We start from the raw sequence: 6,227 nt of genomic DNA, 5'->3' as shown, positions 1-6,227 counted from the left end.
ACACGAATCGAATGCTGCCCTTGTTAGATCAGTTTGTGAAACCTAACTGCCATTGTACCGACTCGACACATGTTGGAATTGGGATTTGACCCTGCTCTAAACATGACATGGAATTACTTTATACTTGTGAGATTAACAGAGCTCATTTGGGCTAAATTAGGATTAATTGTTTTGAGGGGAAACGCGTAAGGAAAACACTGTGACAGGTTTCTTCTTCTTCAATTTGAACCTCATGTTTGTCATATTTTCACTCGCTGACACCTTTGTAATGTCATATCAAGGACTTGCATCCCAAAATAATATTTTGGCTTTCAATCTACAAACTTGTAAAAACAACATCAGTTCAAATCCCCCTCACTAGGGAGAGGCGATTAAATGTGAAAACATTTATCAGCTTCAAATGCCTGTTTTATCTCCAGAGTCATTCCTGGTGTGTGATCACACATTCTGCAAATGTGTGTGTGGGGGGGGGGGGGGGGCAATGAATCTTGTTTGTTTTAGAGAAAAGTGAAATTCAGAGATCGCCTATATTCAAACTGACAGACCCATTTGGGAGCAATCATTAAATGTGTCATGGAAAGAAACACTCTGTCATAGTGTAAGAGACGTAAGGCTTTGCCAGCATCAATATTTTCCCTTCAAGGCTGGCAATTGGTGCAGATTTGACTGGGCTTTTCTACATTGACAGGACTGCAGGTTGGTTTACAGAAAGCTTTGCAATGAGATTAATAATTGTCTCTCTTTATTTCCTCTGACACAACTCATTGATTTGACGTGAAATGTGACTGAAAAACAGACACAAAAGAGAGGAAGGTTAAGTTTTTTTTTTTATCAGTGTCTCCTCCTCCAGAGAGGCAGTTCAGGTAATTAGCCGCAGTGACCCCAAAGAGTGGGCCAATATCCTGTTTGAAGAAAACTCTGTTCTGAATCGCTGATCCCAGCTCAGATGCTCCTCCTATGGAGGACCACTTTGGGTGGTGCGATGGGTAAAGGATCTAATCTTCCCGCCTGAATAGTTCGCGTCCTCCCACTTGCTGCATTGGTCAATCATTTAAGAGCAGTGGACACCCATCGACGTTCCAGCTTTTCCCACCACAGGAATTAATGTTCACACCTGTTCTTAGTGCAGTGACACACCTGCTCTGGGACATATTACTCTCTCTCTCACACACACACACACAGACTGATGATCCGGTCACAGACTCACAACCTGGCACACGTGCTCATGCAGAGCGCTGAGCCAGTATTCATACAGTCGATGTGCATGCGGAGACATTAAAGCCCTCTAATTTCCCTGTGCCAGTGCCATACCCAGTGCTACGGTGAGAAGAACCCCCCCCCCCTCCCCCACTACCCCCTGAAAAAAGTCAAGTAGAATAAACATGACATAAATGACTCACCCACAGCATCACCACAGCAATTAAGCACAATTTGAACCAATGAAAATCAAAACCCACGCTCTCAACCCAGCCCTCTATAATCTAATTTCTACTTAACCTCCACATAGCAGCTGGACTCAGAGTGCACAAACCGCACCGAGGCATTCGCTGCGTACACAGTCAGACATTAAGAACACCGCCACCTCACAGAACACGCTCTCGAATAAATGTTGAAACTAACAAAGTGGCCACCTTTAACAGCGGAAAATAATATTTATCCCCGCATCAATTGCTGATACCATCTGTAACACGCTGGGTAAAAGCGGCTCCCATAAACACGCCGTGTAAACACTGCGATGCCGTTAAATGGGCCGAAACACTGAGCCTCACTGTGTCGCAGTTTGAACTCTGAGCTCCTCAGATGTGCGTCTTCACCTCACACATTTTTCACTCTCGAGCACAAAGACTTATAACATCTCCGGTTCACTCTGTGCCATCGTCTCTGGCTTTCCCACCGTGACATTTGAACTCTGTGCAGTTCATCACACCGTTTAGAAGGAAGTCGGGCCCTCGTCGTGTCTCGACGCCGTGAGCCGCACGTTGCTGGCTGTTCTTATTCAATCTTTGCTTTGACAGAGCTTCACTTGATCACGTAATAGTTCTTATAGCTGTTCAGTATTTCGCCAACATTTTAATACTTCTGTGTAAAAAAATTACGAGTATTACATCCTTGTTCTGACTGTGTGCCTCTACGCTTAGTAAGATGTCCTAATTTACAGTAAAGGTTACTTAGTCGCTCTTTTATATTCATTTCAACTTAAACCTTTAAGCTTTTGTTGTGCTTTGGCAGTTCTTCTACACAGAGTGTAATTTTTGGACCCCCCATACCTCCGAAATAGATTGTCACTGTCCTGCTTTACACATCTCTATTGTAGTTCCAAGCCTGTTAATGTAAGCAAACTGCCTACTACGACCAGAACAACAATCAGAAAACAGCGCTTACTTTGTTTGTACTCCTGACTGCTGAGTTTATTAATGCACTTCCAATTTAAGATTTTCAGAATCTTATTCTGTGATTTGGAAAAAAAAGATTGCTGGTCTGGCGTCAATACTTGAGCATTTTCAGCCACTGCTGCATATCTGTGTGAACTGGGATTGTTAGGAAATGCAAGCCAAGTGAATGCAGAATGTTTTGAAAATGTAAAAAAATAAAAAAGAAGAAAATACAAAATAATAATAAAAACAATTTTAAAAAGCGAGAATGTTGTGTAAAAACAGGGCTTATTTATAGCCCACTAATGTTAATCACATTTTAAAGATTCCCCAGACATACTTTCAAACATAAAATAATTGAATTATGAATTCTATCCCAACTGGGTTTCCATCAAACAGTGTAATTTTAATAAAAATAAAAAAATTGGATTTAATTCTTCAACCTCATTGAAAAATCCAAACCTGAATATTTCATTTCAACTACAGATTTTTCCACTAGAAAACACTTCCGATGACAGACATCCTTCATTATTTTAGTCTCTGAACTTGCTGCAGATTGTCAAACACTTCCAGAAATCTGCGCTGGAAGCAGAAACTTGTAGGGGAACACACAAGTAGCCCCAGCTGACTGATCGCAGCACTTGCCAAACAATAATGACATTAAAAGTAATAGGATAAATTTAAAACAGAAGGCTGCTCATTGTAAAATCTTTTTAGAAGAGACGGCACCGCAGAATTTAGTCAAGATTGGGTTGAGGGATGGGGGGGGGGGGGGGGGGCGGGGGCTCGCTAAGCATCTAATCCACCACATTCTTGTTCGGGGTTGGAGTCTGAATTCAGGCAGGCTTCGATGCCATGCATGCGCTGCGGCAGGAGGGGTTGCAAAAGGCTGAGGTAATGGGATTGGAATACGGCACTGAGCGTCAAACAACAAAAGATATCCATCTCACTCACGGTTGTTCAGGCCTTTTGTTGCTGTTTGGAATGTATTTAATCATTCGCTCTTCTCATCCGAGCCCAGCAAGGACAGAAGAACAGGATCAGGCCACCAGGGCCGGATCAGTCTGGTGGGTCCAGCATGCACCCTCACAGACACCGTGTGAGGACGTGTGAACAATGGATCCCCCAAAGCCCAGGGGTCATTTGTGCGATCATTACCATAATCACATTAAGGCTGCAGGAGATTAGCGCCGTGGCCTCAGAGGAGAAACCCTGTCTGTGCTCTGCGACGCCTGCAGACGTTTCTTAGAAGGAGCAGGGGGGGGGGAATGCTGTTTAGCTACTGATGAGCTCGAGCTGCTAACTGGCGGTCAGGTTGAGGCGCTGGATGAACCTTCCCGAGTTCGTCCTTTCAGCCACCACTGAGTAAGGAAACTATTGAGAGCTGCAGATGTTAGAGTGGATTCATTATTTTTTTTATATCACTGCATTTTGGTGAATTACTTAAACTATTTAATGGATAGAGAAGATACTGGGAGCAACAGTGGGCATTCTCTTAAATAAAGAAGCATCAAAATCGATAGGAGATCAAGATAAAGGTTTTGGATCCTTGCTTCTTTTTTTTTCTTCAACACTGTGAGAAAACGACCGACAGCCATTTAAATCAAAAAGCTATTGACAGGTTTAAGTGGAACCAATTCAGGGACAAAATATGGAATGAGAACAAGTGGTAAAAGTTTGTTATGAAGAATCTGCCGGTAAAAAAAAAAGAATGAAAATGTGACTTGTGTGGCGAATGATCTCTGGATGGAATGCTGAGCTTTGGAAGCGGTTTGGCTTGCCACACTATCGGTGATGCTGGAACTCTTGACTTTAAATATCTTGTCTATTAATAGAATATGACTAAATATGTCCATTTTTACTGAACAATAGATAAAAGCAACAGACGCTAGCCACCGCTATTCCTTGCCCTTCACCGGCAGGTCAGCGGCAGATGGGATCCCGTCACATCTGCCATTAAACCTCCTATACAATCTCGAAATGCAATTTTGTCTTTTTTTACATCAAGGGATGAGAAAAGAAAATCTGCCTGGGGTTAAAAAAAAACGTCTCCAATTAACCCTAATTACCCCGAGAGAGCATTTCAATTAGACCTGTAACCTGAGAGGCCTCAGTTCGCTGACTGAGGCGGACACAGAGGGGGGGGTGGGGGGGCGTATACCTGTCTTCTTGAACTTCAACCACGGGAAATATTTCGCCTGAATACGGACAGCTGTGATGAAGAAGAAGCTTCCCTGTTTCAATCCGTCGATGTTTCGCCGCAGTTCTGCCCACCGCAACGGATAAACGAGGCATTTCAACCTGCAACGAAGGGCTTTTGGTGCTACCCCTGGCAGAAGCTTCTGTTTGCATCGCTGAGCCGGCGTCTAAACTAAAGATAAGATAAGCTGTTGGCTTTACTGCCCGCGGGGGGGAAAACAACTCTGAACCAGAACCACACGTACAGATTCCATTGAAACAGGGAAAGTGGCATCTGCTCCCCGGGTCCAAAGGTAGAAAGGAGCGGCGTGCGACGCGCTCGCAGACGGCTGTGAAGCGTGATGGTGAAAGAGCTGCATACAGTAGTTACTGATTGATACCGTCATCGCCGAGCAACGCTGCGGCTTCCAGCGGCGTTTCCTTGATTGTGACCCATTGGCTGACCTGTGTAATTGGTCCTCACGAACCACTAACCACAGCAGCAGAGGGGGTTCCCCTTCTCTTTTAAGAGTGTGTGTGTGTGTGTGTGTGTGTGGTCAATGATCCAGTTCACAGATTGCCTTCTTGCTGAGGTACACCTGGCCACGATCGCCCTTCCACGCTGAAAGGCTACATCTGTCAGCGTCTTCCTCTCCGGTCAGACGGCCCTGGTTTTATGTTCGCCCATTAACTGGAGGTTAATTGTTCGTTACAGGCTTGGATGGCGAGTCGTTTTCAAATGTGTGACATTTCTCAGGCAGGCATAAAACCTGGAGGCCTGCCACTCCGGGGCACTTGTTGTTGTTGTGTGTGTGTGTGTGTGTGTGTGTGTGCACTCCTGATCGCATGATGTTGTCAGACTTCGCATTCAAAGTTTATTCAAATTCCACAAAATGGACGCATTCTTAAACAGCTGCAACTTGTGCATAATAGTGTGGAGTTTCAACGCTCTTCATCCAAGGCTCGCGCCGAATTACAGGGATGGCCGACATACCTCGCATTTAACCAAATGCCCTTGGCTCAGCGACGGCGGCCTTGATTCACGCTGCTTTTTGCGTTCCAGATGATTTAGTGGGTAGCCTAATGGGCCGACGAAGAGGAGAGTAAAACCAGCAGAGTTCAGACATAAATCTTTATGAGGTCAAATAATAGCACACGTTTTGGTGAGTAGAGAATGTAGCTAATGCAGGACGTAAGAAAGGAGAGGAATATAATTGATGCCTGCTTGAAAATTAACTTTGTGGTTATTATTATTATTATTATTATTAGGACCAATATGACTGCAGGTCAGAGATCACTCCCAGTCGGATTTTCCACCACATCACTGCCAGAGTCCTTAAGAGGAATCTCGAGTGCATGGTTATCCTCCTAACAGGGGGCGGGGCTGGCTCCCAGCCCCCCCCCCCCCCCCCGCTCATGAATATGGAGCAGCGTCACTCCTCCTCCGCTGAACTTGTGTATCCAGCTCCATCTCCGGCCAGCAGTCAGTCAGCACTGGGTTCGACTGCCGCATGGCTCCTGCGTAAAAAGGCTCTCCAGCGCAACAGTTGGATAACCAAGAAGCCCGAGGGACGTACCAGGAAGAGGTCTCGCGTGAATGTGGAACTTGCACTCGCGTGGTTTCCCACTCGTGCATGTTTAAACTCGAGGAGAGCTCCGGTGCCGAGCGTCGGCCAA

This window comes from Brachionichthys hirsutus, chromosome 7 (assembly GCF_040956055.1).
Source record: "Brachionichthys hirsutus isolate HB-005 chromosome 7, CSIRO-AGI_Bhir_v1, whole genome shotgun sequence".
Classification (NCBI taxonomy): domain Eukaryota; kingdom Metazoa; phylum Chordata; class Actinopteri; order Lophiiformes; family Brachionichthyidae; genus Brachionichthys; species Brachionichthys hirsutus.
The sequence above is the reverse complement of the archived record's forward strand: the minus strand, read 5'-3'. Positions refer to the sequence as shown.